This window comes from Tursiops truncatus, chromosome 9 (genome assembly GCF_011762595.2).
Source record: "Tursiops truncatus isolate mTurTru1 chromosome 9, mTurTru1.mat.Y, whole genome shotgun sequence".
Taxonomy (NCBI): domain Eukaryota; kingdom Metazoa; phylum Chordata; class Mammalia; order Artiodactyla; family Delphinidae; genus Tursiops; species Tursiops truncatus.
Genome location: NC_047042.1, coordinates 64742728 through 64761003, shown reverse-complemented (window position 1 = coordinate 64761003; position 18276 = coordinate 64742728). Strand labels below are relative to the sequence as shown.

Below are 18276 nucleotides of genomic sequence, written 5' to 3'. Positions count from 1 at the left end.
ATTACATCGCCTGGAATAATATTCCCAAACTTCAACTTAGATCCCTCCCCCATGCCATCAAAGAACGTCTTTGCTGTTTATTTTAGACTGTAATCTAGAGCTGGGCCGGCAGTACACAGGAAATCTGACCAGCCAAGGTGAGAAGAGGTTAAATCCCTCTCTACCCTTTAAAAATCAAGCAAGTTACTTTTATAGAGTGACCAACTCATGCAGTTTGCCCAGGACTTTCCTGGTATAAGCAGTTGGAAGTCCCACATCCTGGGAAAACTTGGGCAGTTGTTCCCCCTACTCTAAGCTTTATTGTTCTCACCCATAAAATTGGTCTAAAAATATACCTAAAAAACCTCCCTCATAGATTTGTTGGGGGAAGTAGGTGAACTAATATATATAAAATGCTTAGCACAATACCTGCTGCATAAATAAATATTAATAAAAATGGTAGCTAATATAATTATTACCAATATCATTATTATTCAGAGGTAGCTTTTCAGAATACCATGTGTGCATTATATCATGTTGGACAATTTTTAATTTTTATTTATTTATTTTTTAAAATATTTATTTATGTATTTATTTGTTGGCTGCATTGGGTCGTAGTTGCGGCACATGGGATCTTTCACTGCAGCGTGTGGGCTCTTCATTGCAGTGCATGGACTTCTCTCTAGTTGTGGCACACAGGCTCATTAGTTGCAGTGCGAGGGCTCTCTAGTTGTGGCATGTGGGCTCCATAGTTGCGGTGTGTGGGCTTAGTTGCCCTGCGGCTTGTGGGACCTTAGTTCCCTGACCAGGGATTGAACCGGCATCCCCTGCATTACAAGACAGATTCTTAACCACTGGACCACCAGGGAAGTCCTGACAATTCTGAATTGGAATGCAGATGGAAACAGACAAATGTGGACACAATTTCCTGCTCATGCTATGAATGAGAGTATGATATTAGATCTGGTTAGGCCTCAAAATAATGATTTTCAGAAACTTCCTATAAAATAAAATAAAACAAAATAAGTAAAATAAATAAATAAAATTCTATGCCCCCTTTCCCAGAATTATAGTCTTTCTATATATAACACAACAGGCTTCTGTTTTATTTGTAATTTCCTTTTTATTCTTATTGAAATAAAGTCATTTTAACACTTTTTGGCCTAACCAATGAACACGATTTGGGTTACTGGTAATAGTAAATATCATAAGGCTGTCTCCTTGAGCAGGAAGAAAGAGATGCAAATACCTGGGGTACATGTGCATTTCATGCTACCTCGATTATTGACTAAGTACCAGTTAAATTTCCCTTAATTCTACCTGAGAAGATGTGGTCTCCACTGACTTCTAGAAGAGTTAATTTTAATTAAAATATTTTTTCCACGTATTCAAATAGCATGCAAATATAATAATATTCACTGTTTGATAATGTACAGAAGTAACGTGTCTCTATGTACAAAGGCAAGTGATATGGGTTTTTGTGATTTCCTTAAATAGCATCATTTTATATATTTTCACACTCACAGCTATACATAGTCACAAAATGTTCAACTTTAAACTATCCCATTTAAAATGACATTCTTTATTTTTATACTCTGTAGAATTTATACTCGAAATAGCATTTCCTTGTCCTCCCATCACCACCCCCTTTTCAATTCCCAACTTGGGAACATTTCGACCATCATTTCTGGCTGGGAGGAAGTCGGAGGATTTCATCTCAGAAATGTTCAGCTTCCACCCCAGCTGGGCGTGCTCCCTGGTCCCTCCACCCTCCTCCTCAAATCCCATCGCCAGCCTCCATCTCTACGGAGGACACAGAAAAGAGGGGCAGTTGGTGCAAATGTGGACAGCTTCATCCTCTTCTGCCTCCACAATTTCCTTTAATAGCAATAACTGATATTTACTGAGCATTCACTGTACTTATGCTTCATCCTGTCTAGTCCCCCAAATAGCCCCAGCGTGGAAGCACCATTATGACCCCTTTTCTAAGACTGAGGAAACTGAGGGTTAAAAAGGTTACAGAACGTGCTGAAAGTCACTCCCCTGAGAAAGACCAGAAATGGGATTCACATCCCTGTCCTTTGCTCAGAGAGGTTGGTTGGTCTCTCAACCTTTGTGTCAGTGTTTCTTGAAAATACCCTCGGGATATCTCTTCACAGTAGTCCACCAAAATCCCACCACCAGAAATAACCAATATTAAAATATTGGAGGGCTTCCCTGGTGGCGCAGTGGTTGAGAGTCTGCCTGCTGATGCAGGGGACACGGGTTCGTGCCCCGGTCCAGGAAGATCCCACAGGCCGCGCAGCGGCTGGGCCCGTGAGCCATGACCGCTGAGCCTGCACGTCCAGAGCCTGTGCTCCGCAACGGGAGAGGCCACAGCAGTGAGAGACCCGCGTACCGCAAAAAAAAAAAAAAATATATATATATATATATATATTGGATATTTTCCTTTTAATTTTTAAATAAATTATATTAATTTCTTTGAGAGTTATGATAATGTTATATGTACAAATTTTTATCCTACTCTTCCCCCTTAACATTACATTTTGAGTATGCATTTTTTTAAATGGTACATATCAGACCTACTTTTCATTCCCATGGCACACAAATTACACCTACAAAGCAGGTGTGAATTAGAAGTAAAGATACAGATATAATTTCCAGCCTGCCAGAGCCTTCCTCATGACCCTTCCAGTCAATAACCCCCCCGCCAATACAGCCACTATTCTGAAATCTACCACCACAGATTACTTCATTTATATAAAGTTCTACTCTTGAATTTCATGTAAATGGAAGAATACAGTATATTCTTCTTTGTGTCTGGTTTCTTTTGTCTGTGAGAGTCATCTGTGTTATTACAAGTAACAGTATCATTGCATGAAGTTTTCACACAATCATCTTTTGATGTTACTCCTGCTATAGCTTCCCAACTAGTTCAACCAAATCTGCTCTTGACCTCTTTCTATTTCTTTCTTTCTTTCTTTTTTTTTTGCGTACGCAGCCCTCTCACTGTTGTGGCCTCTCCCGTTGCGGAGCACAGGCTCCGGACGCGCAGGCTCAGCGGCCATGGCTCACGGGCCCAGCCACTCTGCGGCATGTGGGATCTTCCCGGACCGGGGCACGAACCTGGGTCCCCTGCATCGGCAGGCGGACTCTCAACCACTGTGCCACCAGGGATGCCCTCCTGACCTCTTTCCAATAAATTTTCCATACGGATGCCGGAAATGTCTTTCTATGAAATAGATATGATCTTGTCCACCCCAAAATCTTTGCCTGAAGGATGAGGAAGCCATCCCTGACTCCTTTTACACACTCTTCTTGTCAAAGCTCCTGTAGCTTCTTTCTTTGAACTTGCCTTGTCTTGAATGATATACCTGCATGATCATCTGTGAGTCTCTCCCACTAGGCTATAACCTCCAGGAGGTCAGATTCTATCTTGTTCATCTATGTATACTCAATGTCTAGGATGGTGCCTTATACATAACAAAGAAATACTTGTTGAATGAATAAATGACGTGCCACTAGTTTCTCATTTGCATTGCTGATGGAAATTCTAATTGTCCTTACTTCATGGCCACACTAATTTTCCTGTTGCATACCTCTAATCATATTATTTCCCCCAGCCTATGACCTCCACATTGCCTGCACAATTAAGTACACATTTTCACTTAGCATTTTAGGATTCTCAAAAAGCCTTCCTGGACCTCTACTATTATCCTTGTGTAGCTCATGCTGTAGACCAAAAGGAGTGATTGGCTCCCCCTTGAACCCATCTCAACCTTCCCAACCATTCACCTTTGCACCTCTTAATCATTCCTTCTACCCAGAATGCCCCGTCAACACCAAGCGATCCTTCTAGCTCATCTCATTGTCACCTTCTCTGTAAAATAACTCTTAATCCTCTCCACAAAATGTTAACTCTCCTCTCAACCAACAGCATGAAACACCTTTTCGAGTACTACAATGTGCCCGTACTTTTCTAAATGTTTCATGTATATTAATCATTCAGTCTTATGAAATAAGCATTGTCGTCACCCACACGTTATAGATGAGGAAAGGGAGTCACAGAGATATTAAGTTTACATAGATTTCCTTATTAGAATGTAAATATAGCAGGCAGCAGCTCTGCATCTTGCCCATCTCTGTCGCCTCCATCTTGCCAGGCACATATGTGGTATGTGAGTAATGTACCAGGCACTGCACTTTACATACGTGATCTCATTTAGCAGTGCTCTTGGGGGTGTATTTATTTTGCAGATGAGGAAACTGAGACTAAAATATAAGGAGTTTGCCTAGGTGACACAGCTAGTAAGGGGCAAGGAGAGGATTCAGCCCTGGGTCTGTTTGTCCTTAAAGCCAAGTTCTTACCACTGTGCTCTGTGCCTTACTGATACCCCTGGGGTATTGGTATTCTGAGTCAAACCACTGCTCCTGGGCCAGCTAGTTCCTCACAAGCAGGACTCTGCACCCTCAATGTCCTGCTTTTCATGTGTTTCAGATTCCAGTAAAATGCAGTATGATGCAAGCCATCGTCCCTGCGAAATGCATGCTATGGAGTAGAGGGACAAAGGGGTCTCTCTGCTCCAGGGGCCTGCAGGGGCGAAGCCCCGCAGTGCAGAGCAACAGGTGCCTGACTTTAGTGGGGCCAAAAGCAAAAGGTGGGACAGCATGTAGGGACTGCAACGAACCCGTGTTCATTATCTACAGCAAAGCTGAAATTCCAGCCTGCTTCTCGCCAGTCCTTTAGTCACATCTCCATATCCTTCTCTACCATGCGTTAAAAAATGACAAACTCCTTCCATCATTAATTGAAGCAAGAAACAGTCTACAGTGTTCACTGGGCACGAGGAGGATGGAGTGGGAATAGGCGGAGTGGAGGGAAGAAGAGGACAAGACAGGGAGAAAGGAGAGAGGAGGGGAGGAGAGAGAAGAGGAGAGGAAAAGGAAAAGTGCAGACTGTGTTGCAAAGACCACCCAGATGGTTTTGTGCTACTTTGGGGGGATTATTTATAGCATTCCTCCTCTCATTTGCACACAAAGCAAGGCCCTGCCTGCTGCCAGTGTGCATGTGCATGAGCACGATCCCGACACCACAGCTCTCCAGCTGAAAACTGTATGTGGTTTCTTCACGTGTGCCCTGTTGCTTTAAACCTCTCATTTTTAGATCAGAGGGTTACCATGTACGAGCCCTGATTGGGCCTAGTGCAGCCTGGAGCCTCCGCAGTTTTATGCTGCTCCCTCCTGGGTCCCTTAACTCTGAGATCCCCAAGCAGACTCTGTGGCTTTGAACCAACCTCCTTCCTCACCAACCCTGAGCTGGAGGGACTGGCCGTATTTAGCAACATCTCTAAGGCATAGTCAAGACTTACTTCACACACTTTGATCTACATTACAAGAGAATTATGTTCAGAATGTGTGCGCTAGTGGAGATAGATTCTTCTGTTTCCCTGGGGCCTCCAACCCATTTAAACGACTGCAAAAGAGACCTGCTGCCTTAGGAAAGCAATCCAGACTTTGTGACAGCTTTTCCCACAGTAAATCCGATTTCTGCAGGAACCAGAAGCTCTCCAGTGCTGAGTGTGTGGGCGTGTGTGCATGTACACGGAATTCGTGTTTCCCTGGAATCAAACTACCAGGAAGCCGACATAAGGAGAAAGTTAGCACTTTTTATGAGAAAGTGACACAGGACAAATTCTCGTTCAACTGAGGAATAAACAATCTGACCTCAAGAATTTATATTTTTTAAACATTAAGTGTCAGATAAAATATCTGGTGTCTCTTTTAATGGCAGGTAATAGGGTTTAGGAAAAAATTATAGAGGGATAGGAAATTTAACATTTTCTAAGATTTACTAATCACTGAATTTCCTTCTGTACAATGGACAGTGCCTTTCCGTTCATAATGACGTGCTTCGCTCTGTGAGCCTGCAATGTGCTTTACCGTTTAATCGCCCCCAAACTCCGTTTTTTTTTTAATAAGATTTTTATTTTGGAATAATTTCAGGTTTACAAAAAAGTTGTGAAGATTCCATAGAGAGCACACCCTCACCCAAGTTTCTCCTAATGTTAACATTTTAACATTACTTGGTCAAAACTAAAGAAGCCGACATTACCCTTGTACGTGACTAGTAACCAAACTTCAAAGTTGATTTGGAGTTCACCAGTTTTTCCTCTAATGTCCTTCCTCTGTTCCAGGATCTAATCCAGGACACACATTGCATTTAGGGTCTCCCTAGTCTCCTCTAGTCTATGATGGGTTTTCATTCTTTCCTTGCTTTTCATGACCTTGACAGTTTTCAGGAGTACTGGTTAAGTATGTTCATTAAATGTCCCTCAAATTGGGATTTGTTTGATGTTTTTATATTGATTAGACAGAGTCTTTTTTTTTTTTTTTTGGAAGGAACACCACAGAGGTTAAGTGCCCTTCTCATCACATTTTATCAGGGGTACCTGATACCCACATGACATCCAGGGGGACGTTAACCTTGATCACTTTGTTAAGGTGGTGTTTGCCAGGCTTCCTCATGGGAAAGTCACTATTTTTCCCTTTTCCTTTTCTCTGTTCTTTAGAACTGGGTCACTAAGTCCAAACCACACTCAGTAGGATGGGGGCTCTAAGCCCACCTCCTGGAGAAGGGAGTATATTATTTGGAATTCTTCTGCAAAGATATATCTCCCCTTCCCTATTTATGTATCCAGTTATTCATTTATGTCAATATAGACTTGTGTATATGTATTTCATACTTTGAGTTATAATTCAGTACTACATTACTTATTTTCTTGCTCAGATTTTTTCAGCTTTGGCCACTGGGAGCTCTTTTGGGTTGCCCTGGGTCCTTTTGACACAGCTCCATTCCATTCCTTTTTTTTTTCTTTGCTTGTTGTCTTTCTTTCTTTCTTCCTTTCTTCATTCCTTCTTTTTTTCCTTTCTTTCTTTAGAATTTCCTTACTTTCTGGTAATGCCAGATGATCCAGGGTCATCTTGTATTTTTCCTGCCCCAACCCTACAATCCACCACTTTTGAAGGTGACCTGGTTCCTTTTATTGGAGAATGGTGTTTAGAAACTGAGATCTGGTTGCTGGGTGTGCCTGTTGTTACTAGGATGGCATTGCTTCTAGACCCTCCTAGAGGAGAGTTTAGTAAAGTATATTTGTATGTATGTAAGCCATGAATCTACCCATCTGTGTGTGTGCGTGTGTGTGTGTGTGTGTGTGTGTGTGTGTGGACATGAGTTCATACTGATGTCTCCAACTTTAGTATAGTATCACAGGGCCAAACTCTATTTTATAGGTATAGTTATCAAACATATTTTACATCTGAGGCTTAAGGTCTTGACCCAGGTCTCATACCTAGTGAGTAGAACCTGAACTCAACCTGCAGCTCTTCACATCAGCACACCTGTGTTTGGCATAAATTATGAAGCACATTCAGAGTAGCCAGTCCTCAGTGTCAGAAAGTAAACACGGCTCTGGTTTTAGCTTTAATGAAATATTATGAAGAGCTTAATTTCCAAGAACCTTGCACAAGTATCCCAACTTTCTCATTACCAGTTAAATCATATAGTCAGTCACTCACATAGTCAGTCACGCCTCAACAAACATTTCTCGAGCACTTACTGTGTGCCCGCCCTGCTGCGAGGCACCCTGAGTAAGCTATCTCTTTTAACCATCACATATCTGCAGGACAGATATCATTCCCCCATTTTATTTATAAATAAGTCTACTGAGACCTAGAGGATTAAAAGACTTGCCTAAAGTCCTGTAGCTTCTACAGAATGATTCTGTTTTCTTTTTTCCGGCAGCAAATATTTATCGAGAATGAATTATGTAGGACAGTATTCCAGCAAATGAGGTGGGCAATCACGATGCAAAGAGTGATTCTAGACAGGGAGACCAACTTGTAAACAAACTATGATGAACAAGTGTCCCAACGGTAGGTGCAAAGAGGAACAGAAAGCTCAGCAGAGAAGGGCTGGGCCCTCCCTGGGAAGGAGTGGAGGTGACTGTCTTCAAGGTGGAGTAAGTGTTGACGCCGCACTACAGGCCTCGCCTGTCTCAGCACCTTGTTCTTGGGCCCTTTGCTCAGAACACTTCCAGTTCTCTGCACGGTCAGCACCTTCTCCTCCTTCAGCTTTCTGTTGAAATGTCCCCTCCTCACAGGTGCCTTCCCCAAACCGCCCATCTGAAGAAGGTCTCCTTTGCTCTCACATAACACTTTGTTTCCTTCATAGCACTTGAGGGCAGGGACCATGTCTTTCTTGCTCACCATCATGTTTCCAGGACTGTGCAATGCCTGGCGCAGTGTAGGTGCTTCATAAGATTTGTTAAATGAAAGCTAAGACGGGAGGGGCAGTTCTGAACATGTATGTGCTTTGCTTCCTCTCTTGTGAGGATTTATCTGGTCTCAATGGAATATACCAGAGTGTAAAATGTTTAGCTTATTTTAGAATGTGAAGCAGTTTTCAGAAATATGTGTGGAGTCCCACCTCAGTGCATCTGATTCAGTATTTCTGGGGTGAGCCTATGCACTTCTACAAAGCTTCTGATGAGCATTAAAGGGTGAGAAGTGTTGGCTCAAGCCTGAAAGCTGCCATCAACAAGCCTGAAAGTATTGTCTCTCCTCCTGCTACTGGCCTTTTCTTTGTCATCTGGTAGCTTCCACGTGTCTCCACTTATCCCCTAGCATTATCCTTGGTTCCTTGATTTCTGCCCCTTTTCTCATGGATTCATTAACAAACTCTGTTTGTGGGTTTCTAGTCTCCAGTCCCCTGGGAATAAGGCCTCATAGAAGGGCTGAGGGAACTGGAGGTTTTAGAAATAATCTATTTAGAGTTCACTCCTTTTTTATGGATTTTCTCATAACAGTATGCTAATTGGGCAAGGTTGCACTGAAATTATCTACACCCAAGGAAGAAAATGAGGATACCTATTAACCTGCTCAGGTCTCTCCCATTCCAAAAATTAAATTAAAAAATAAACCTCCCAGAACCCCCATTCTTCTCCAGCTACAATCACATTTCTCTGCTGCCTCTAATTGAGGGGCAGTTCAACAGGGTGGTTATGAGCACAGGTCTTAGAGCCAGACCACCTGGGCTCAAAGCCTGGCTGCATTTCTTACTCTGTCTCTCCTGAAGCAAGTTGCTCCATCACTCTGGGCCTCAGTTTCTTCATCTATAAAATGGTGATAATACTCAGACTTCATACGGTTGTTATGAATATTTAACAACTTAATATATATCTCTATGTGTATTTATACGCATACGTACATATAAGTGTGTATGTGTATTGTCTGAGGGGGGAGGGGATTGAGTTTTAGGACAGTGCTTTGCTTATAATAAGTACTAATAAGTGTTAGCCGCAGCAGCAGCAAAATCCAGCAACTTTTTAAAAGAGGAGAGCTTTTCTTCACCTCCCATTTGCTTCTCAAGCTACTGCAGGCTGGCCTCTAGCTCCATCACTCTAATGAAACACCTCTCCTTAAGGCCACCAATGACCTCCTAAACATCAAATCCAAAAACCTTCTTACCCATCATCTGCTGCATTTGACACTGCTTGCCACTCCCTTCCCGAGAAACTCCTCTGCCCTTTCCTGGTTCTCTTTGCACTACTCTGTCCCTTTGAGGGTTACCCTTCCCTTCCTAAGCACCAGAACCCACCCAGCCAAGACTCTGCTCACTCTGGGCTTTCTCCCTGAGTGATTAGAGGCAGGACAGCCTGGTGGCTAAGCACAGAGGTTCAGATGCCAGCCTGAGGGCGTCAGTGACCCTGGCTCCACCATGTACTTGCTGAGTGATTTGAGATACATCACCTAACTTCCTTGTGTTTCTTCATATGTTAAATGGGGAATATAATAGAGCCTACCTCCAAGGGCTAATGTGAGGATTACATAAATTAACATGCGTGGAAATTCTTAGAATAGTGACTCATCATTATAAACATACAGAATGTTTGCTCTTGTAAGCCTCACAAATGAAGCCCAAGACTTTCCTCAGAGCTTCTGCCAGTGCACACAGCTTCCAGATAAATATCCTCATTTGTAGGTCCCAAAGACGCCTTGAACATAACATGTCGGAAACCGGACTATCGTCTTTTCCACACATCAGCTATCCCTCCCATATTCCATATCTCAGTTTTGAAACCACCTTTCACCCACCTAAATGGTTCTTTCTAGTCTATTCCCCTTCTCCATCCTCAATTCCACCTGCCTAATTCAGGGGCTTATCATTTCTAGGATGAAGTACTGCAACAACGTTGTAACTGATATCTCTACCTCCAGTCTTGGAATCCTCAAATCCAGGCACCAAAGTGATGTCTCCAAACGCAAATCAGACCATGTTCCCTTTCCTGCTTAAATCCCTCAGAGCCATCCATCAAGGTCAGGACAAAGTCTGAGTTCCATCAGTTAGCCTGTCCCTACCTACCCAGCCTTGTTCTTGGAGAAACTGACTTATCTACTTCTCTCCAGCAGCTCAACACTTCTTATCATTTCCATCACATCCTGCTGGGTCTCACCTCCCAGCCTTGCTCTATTTCCCCCTGTACTTATAATATACCCTTTCCCTGAGTCATCCTTTAAGACCCAGATCAGTTGTCACCTTCTGCTAGAAACCATCTGACACTTATGCTCCCACTCCAGTGAGGATTAGACTCCCTTCCTCATTGTCCCCAAGATACCGTGTCCTAACAGCTATCATTGCACTTTCGGTGTTGCATTTTAGTCATTAGTTTAAGTGTCTGGCTCTATGAGACTGACTGCTGGACTACGAGTGTAAAGCTGGGACTATACCTGAGCCCGGTCTCTCTCGCCACTGCCTGGTATGCATATAGGAGGCTGGCACACTACCTGTGCACAATAAATGTGTATTGAATGAATGGGCTTACATTTGAACCCAGTTCTTTCTATAAAATAGGACAGTAATGCCTTCGTAATACCCTTTCTCTCTAAATTCCTTCCCATCACTCGCTGGAGTCTCTACTCCCAGACCATCTTCTTCTTTATCTTTTTTACAGACCCAATCTAAGCCTTAAGATGTCTTGATCTCATTTTTTTTAACAATAAAGTATTTTTTAATTTAAAAAAAAAGATGTCTTGATCCATCTATCTAGACTTGGGCCTTTCCTGCCACTAATCTTCCAGATGACTCATCATGGACATCCACTCTGTCCTTTCCAGTTCTCCACTCTGACCAAGGCCATAGTTATCTCCCAGAAATGCATCTCTGCATTATTCCCCTATTGAGACAGCCTAGAGTTCATTATAATAGGAGCCTCAAACTTGAATAGTTTGGGAGGCATATTCTCAGAGGCTACCACAGTTCTTGGAATCAAGTATATGTTCAATAAATGGTGATTTTTTTTAATAAAATGAATTAATGAATGAGCAGTGAGGTCGAATTGGCAAGAGGATTGGAGTTTAGCATCTCCTCTGTTTAAAACCAAACTGTTCTCTAGTAACCATCAATTATTCCTTTGTTCTTGTTCAAGAAAAGTAATCTCTGACCCCGAGCTCCATTTTGTTTAACAGTGTGTGTGTGTGTGTGTGTGTGTGTGTGTGTGTGTGTGTGTGTGTTTGGGTAAATTTCTTTAACCTATCTGTGTTATGACTTGGCTTTTTTTGTGGCAGGTACATAGAAAATAAAGATGGTTAAGTGTTCTCAGTTTAACAGAATCTCTGTGACAAACAAGGAAAGGAAATTTCTTCCTCTGTCATCATGGTTACATTGGAGCCTCCAAGGTTACTACCATGGACAACTCTAGCAAAATAGTAGCTCAAAACCTGAACTAAATAGAAAAAATTAAGCTTCTCTTCTCCTTCAGTTGTCTGGTCAACCTACCCAGCTTGTATTTGCTCTTCTCCTGTTCTCCACCCTAACTCTGTATAGTACGTGAGTGTTTTCTCACAAATCCAGGCCTATGAGAAAACAAATTATTAAATAAGAAAGAAGGCATTTGTGTGATCGTCAGAGTTTTAGGTTAAGGAAATTTCCTTCTTGAGTGATAGCTATTCTTCAACTGTGACTTGGCAAATCATTAGAAAATCAAATGTTATTTTTGAAGGGAACAAACATCCGAGAAAGAATTACCTACAGGGCCTCCCTGGTGGCTCAGTGGTTGAGAGTCTGCCTGCCGATGCAGGGGACACGGGTTCGTGCCCCGGTCCGGGAAGATCCCACATGCCGCGGAGCGGCTGGGCCCGTGAGCCATGGCCGCTGAGCCTGCGCGTCCGGAGCCTGTGCTCCGCAACGGGAGAGGCTGCAACAGTGAGAGGCCCGCGTACCGCAAAAAAAAAAAAAAAAAAAAAAAAAGAAGAAGAATAACCTACAGCTTTGGAACAGTTTTTGTGTACCTTGATATTCTGGAAGACTTAATAAAGTTTTCCAAATTACCTCACTTAATAAACTCATAGCTGTGTCTGGAAGACAACCATATCTCTGATAACTGAGGCCAGAAATGGTACTAAGGTGAGAAGAGCCTTGGCTAAACCTGATAGGCTTTCAAGGCACGGACAGTCATTCTCTTAGTCTCATAATATGCATTTACTAAGCCCCTATTGTATGATAGGTACACATTAGGGGCTGAAAAACGAAAGGCAATTGACAACCACAATCTGAGTGGCTATAACATACCCGAAGCTGGACTGAGTACTTATCATACATCATCTAAAATCCTCCCACACAATTGCAAAGTTATTCCATTATCCCAATTTTATACATGAGAAATCAAAATTCCAGTAAATTGTTGGTTGTGGAGTTGTTTACTTGACAATATTTCTAAGGTTCCTCTTTAAGCATCTCAGGAAATTATGAGCAGTGAGATAAATTACAGGGGAATATAGCCATCTAGATGCGAAAAAGTCAGCTTAAAAGCTTAAACTGGAACAGAATATAGTATCTAAAAATAAAACCCAATGCATTTTAGATTCTTGTTTTTGATAAAAAAAGATAGCCTTTCAGATCAGTGGCAAAATACTGGTTTATTCAGTACATGGGTGGGATTAAAGACTAGCCATCTGGGGAATAAAATTTAAGCTAGGTGTTTATCTATTCCTTATGGCAAAATACATCCCAAATAAATTAAAGGTTGAATCATAAAGAATGGAACCATAAAACAAGAAAAACCTGAGCAATTTTATTCATAATTTGCCCAAAGTCACAAAGGGAAATATGAATACATCTAACTTATAAAAGCCTGGCATACACAAAGTCAAAAGACAAATGGCAAACTGGGAAATGTTTTTGTAATATGCCATACTATAAATTATTTTCTCCATGATTCAAAGAGCTCTTACAAAATCAAAAAGAAAAACCAGAGCAAAGGCTGCAAAAAAAATTGGTCTATAGAAGAAGAAGATCAAGGGGCCAAAAGTGATGGGGGGATATGATGATCCTTTTCTCATAATTAAAAAAGTGAAAACTAAATGAGATTCCATCTACCTCTTACGTATTCTGCAAAACTCTCTGAAGTTCATTAGACAAGAAATTATCACAGAAAGAGAAAGGCTGTAAATATCAGAGACCACTAAATTAAATTGCTCTCTGAAGACTTGAAGGTTTAAAACTCTAACAGAACTTAGAACAACATTTAACACCATACTTGGATGTATAGTCTGCTATTCAATAATTTCCCCCAGCATTTCAAAGGATTTGACAGACATTCCAAGCCGTATATTGGTTTAAGTCTATATTTGGAATCTTGGAGAATGTATCTACTCAGACTTATTTAAAGTCTTATTTGGGGGTCATTAAGCTCTTAGCAATCCCAAGAATCTTCAGTGGATAGTACTAACAATGCAAATGTTAAGTTATCCTTGACTTCTGATAAGTAGAAGAAATCAGATAACTCCAAGGAAGGTACTTACTTAGATGGTATTCAAATTTGGAAATGTTTCTTGCCTGCTTTTGAGAAGTTAAAAAATAATGACAACTATATATCTCTTGAGAATATGCTATCTTCCCTTAGCTCAAGAAAAGCTAATGACCCTATTGAATTTGGAAAGTTCTAAAAGATACTTACCTAAGGTATCTAAAAGATATCTTACCTAATTAATCACCCACATCTGAGCTCAGATCAGAAGTCATTTCTTCTAAGAAGTTTTCCTTGATGCCCCAAGTTAAGTTAGGTCCTCTAGGATTCCTCTTCTTTCATGGCATTCCATGCTTCCAGAACTTATCCCAGTTGTAATTAAACGGTTGTACAATAAGATAAATAACTGTAAAATTATTATTTAATGTCTGCCCCATCTGTTAACATGTAAGTTCCATGAAAGCAGATAATCTGGCTGATTTATTTCTCAAGTTCCCTGTGACTTCCCCAGAGCCCAGCACATTTCACTGCATATATTAATTGCTCAATAAATATTTGTTCAGTGAGCAGTATTGTATACAGAATAATGGCCTCCCCAAAGAGGTCCACATTCTAGTCCTCAGAATCTGTGAATGTTGCCTTACATGGCAAAAAAGACTTTGCAAGCATGATTAAGTTAAGGTTCTATAGATGGAGAGATTATCCTGAATCATCTGGACGAGCCCAGTGTAATCACAAGGGTCCTTATAAGAGAAAGGCAGGAGGGTCAGCATGGGAGAAGAAAATGTGACAACAGACGTATTGGTCAGAGTGATGAGGCCATCAGCCAAGGAATGGGTGCAGCTGCTAGAAACCGAAGAGGCAAGAAACAGATTCTCCCCCTGGAAAGTACAGAGGGAACCAGCCCTGCTGACACATGATTTTAGCCTCCTAAGACTCATTTAGGACTTCTGGCCTCCAGAGCTATAACAGAATAAATTTGTGGGGACTTCCCGGGTGGTCCAGTGGTTAAGACTCCGTGCTTCCACTGCAGAGGGCACGGGTTCGATCTCTGCTCAGGGAACTAAAGATCCCACAGGCTGAGTGGCATGGCCAAAAAAAAAAAAAAATAAATTTGTGTTGTTTTTAAGCTACCAAATTTGTGGTAATTTGTTATGGCAACAGTAGGAAACTAAGATGAAGAAATTGATTGATTGTGTAACGTAAGGCAAGACTGATCTAGGAACCTGAACGCAAATAGAATAACAGTAAAAAATTAGAATAGCGTGTTACAAAGTACTTGACCCGAGACAACCCAATGACTGAACCACACCCACTATCTGACGAACTCAATTATTTGCCAGAAATCATGTGTTTAAAGAGTAGGACAATATCAAATAATAAGAAAAACCCATGGAGTCCAGCCATGGAGAACTTGGGCACATGCCCAAGTACTAGGGAAGAAACTGTCAAAATGAAACAAAATTCATCGTGAGGCCTTGGACAATTCACTTAAATAGTACTGGGCTGTGGACTGCTCAACTATAAAGTAAGGTTAAGAACTGTTCATTCCTACCTTGCTGAGTAGGTATATGGTATATACAGTGTCTGATAGAGAACTTGATACATAGAAGAACCTCTGTAAGTATGTAGTGATGATGGCAGTGGCGGTGGTTAGAGTAAAATCAGTGAATTATATCAGGAAAAGTTGTGGGGCGGGAATAGTGTTATTTAAAATAAGACTTTTTTTTTAAAATAGGTATTTCCTATAGAAAAGGATAAAAGCAGTGTGACTAAATGTACTCATGATACTAATAGCTCCACAGTGCAGAATTGGTCCAGGAGAAGAAAAGGAGGAAATTTAGCTAATGGTAAAATATGTATGAAGAAAAGACATTTAGTGATGTAAGGGAATGCATTCAAAAGTGGTGGTGTTTTCTGTTACTTTTACAGTTCTTTCTTTTTCTCTCTCCTTTTTTGGTCTCTGGAAGAAGAAAATGACATGAACAGATTTCATTTTTTTCCATGTATCTTAAAGTCACAAAGCTGGGAAATGTGGGAACATGAAAATCAAATTGGACTTTGGTAGAGCTAAATCCTATGCATTGGAAAATAGCCACTGTAGGTTATGGTGGAATGCAGATAAAATAATAAACCAGCAAATTCCAGCCAGACATGCCACTATTTGATAAAAACTTATATGAGCAAAACCATCATGGGTATATGCTGCTGTGTGCTCTGATGATCACGCAAAGTGTCGACCTCTCCCCTTTTGTAGACTGCTAGGGAGCCATGCCATGTTGTCCTTGGAATTTTCCAAGTCCTTGAATAAAGAAGTGCAATATACGTATCCATGTTCTTTGGGCTGTAAGACCCCAGGCTGAAGGCTTATATCTCTGTAAGCCTGTGGCATGGCTTCCTCTGCAATTCACTCATGAGAGTGTTGAATAGACTCTGAAGGGGATTTGAAACTGGAATAAGGAAACATTACAATCAAAGGGAGAAAGTAATGAGAAGCTGAAAAGATTTGACCATAACAGATTGCAGGATCAAATGAGTACTTCCAGAACCAAGCCCCTCACTGTTGATGGACAATCTGCTTATGCCTCAGATGATTGCTCTCAGTGAGTCAGAAACATCATTACAGATTCGAGCTAGGAGGGTTTTATATCCAGCTCACAATCTATTCCCCAACTTTCTCTCCAACTACTGATTACAGTTGCACCCTCCATTCTGAAGTTGTAATTTTCAGAAGATGGAAGCGTGGTCTTCATACTTTAGAAACAATGGCTTAAACGCTAGATTGTGGACAGTGAAAAGTTACCAAGGAGAGAGAGCGATTATCTTCATTTTCACATTGCTTACAATTTGCCCCCTTTGCCTGTCATTGAGACAAGCAAACAAAATTAGCTTTAACAAATGTCTTTGAGTCCTTCCATCCAATTTTACAGATAGAAAGCAGAGGCTCAGAGGTTACGTAATTTAACCGTGGCCATCTGCAAGCAGAGCTGGTGGTTCAGGTCTCTGGACTCCAGCACCTTTCCCACCATTGCCACACTATTTTCCAAGAAGGAAGTATGCCTGAAATTTTAATACAAGCCAGATAATATGACTCATGAGGTCATTTAGGCTCAGGGGAATGGCAAGTGTAGCTCTTATGGAGTGTGGATGACTTAATGCAGAGAATCACACGGTTGGGGGAGAGCTCTGGCTCTGTATGCCAAGCACCTGCGCAAATGTGTAGAAATTCATGTAACCTAGGGACAAGTGCAGTTGTAAGCATATGATTGATAACGAAAGGAGAAAGAAATATTCATTCAGCCAGTCATTTCTCTGTGTAATCATTCATTCTATTCATTCATTTCACAAGTACTTATTAAGTATCTATGTCATGCCATGAATTATATATTAGGGATGTAATAGTGAATGACACATAATCCTTCTCATCAAGGGTTTTATAACTTGGGAGAGAAGATTGACAGCAAACTGTGATAAGACTACAATGTAGAAAGTGTTAAGTAATAATTACTATTATCCCTATTTTACAGATGAGGTAACTGGGTCTTAGAGTGGATGCATAACTTGCCCAAGGTCACAGAGCCAATAAGTGGCACAGTCCAGATTCAATTCAGACCTGTGTGACACAAAAATCCTTGCTTTTACTCCCACTCTGGGAGATGCTAATAGGTGTGCTAGAGAAGAAAGTTGTTGTTGTTTTAAGTTTTAAAAGTTTGGGAAATCTGTAAACTAAATGTCCTGCTGGGAGAGCCACAGCACATATTAGCATATTCAAGGGTTTGAGCCACTTTGTGGTAAGGAATACTATTTAGAAAGGCATTTCCCAAACATTCAAATGTTTCAGCCAAAGCACACTGCACTGTATTGACAACGATGGGAAAACAGGCAGAGAATGTAGTGTGCAGGGGATGCTCCGTTACTCAACACAATGTCCCTCGACTTTTCAGGAGTATTGGTGAATTGGACAGGACACATTCACAAAGTGGGCCTTCTCAGGTTCTGTGATGTTAAAGAATTGAATTCTGGTACGCTCAGGAGTGAAGGAAATAAAGAAAAATCGTATTTTTAGGCATGAGTTTCTACAGGGAATAATTTTTAGTGATGGGGTTATCTGCTATCAATTATAGCAGCAGTAGATTTGAAAATTACAGAAAGTGCCTTTTGTTCACGTGGTACTTTGACAGCAGTGACAGGCTCCACAAAGGAGAAAGCCCCTGGGACGTGAAATGATTTTAGACGTGAGTTTCTTATTGTCAAAGAGCAGGCATTTATGAGGGGGTTTGAGGGTGGGGAGAAGATCTCTGATCTACTCCAGATCTTTTCTAGAAGTTTATTAGGACAGGCTGTTCCTCTCCCCCAGATTTCATGGCGTAAGTTGATTTACAAATGGAGCACGGTTTGAACGAAGCCATCCCCATGGACTTGACTGCCCCCTGAAGGCAGTAAGTACATAAATAACTCCAGAAGAAGGCAGACCAGAAGAGTTAAGAGAGAAGGA

The 18276-nt window shown here is 41.3% G+C and overlaps 1 protein-coding gene across 5 annotated transcripts in view; it reads left to right on the top strand.

Annotated features, from left to right (window-relative positions):
• AOAH (acyloxyacyl hydrolase) overlaps positions 1-18276 on the top strand; it is a 170637-nt gene that overhangs the window by 28979 nt on the left and 123382 nt on the right. The window lies entirely within an intron of this gene.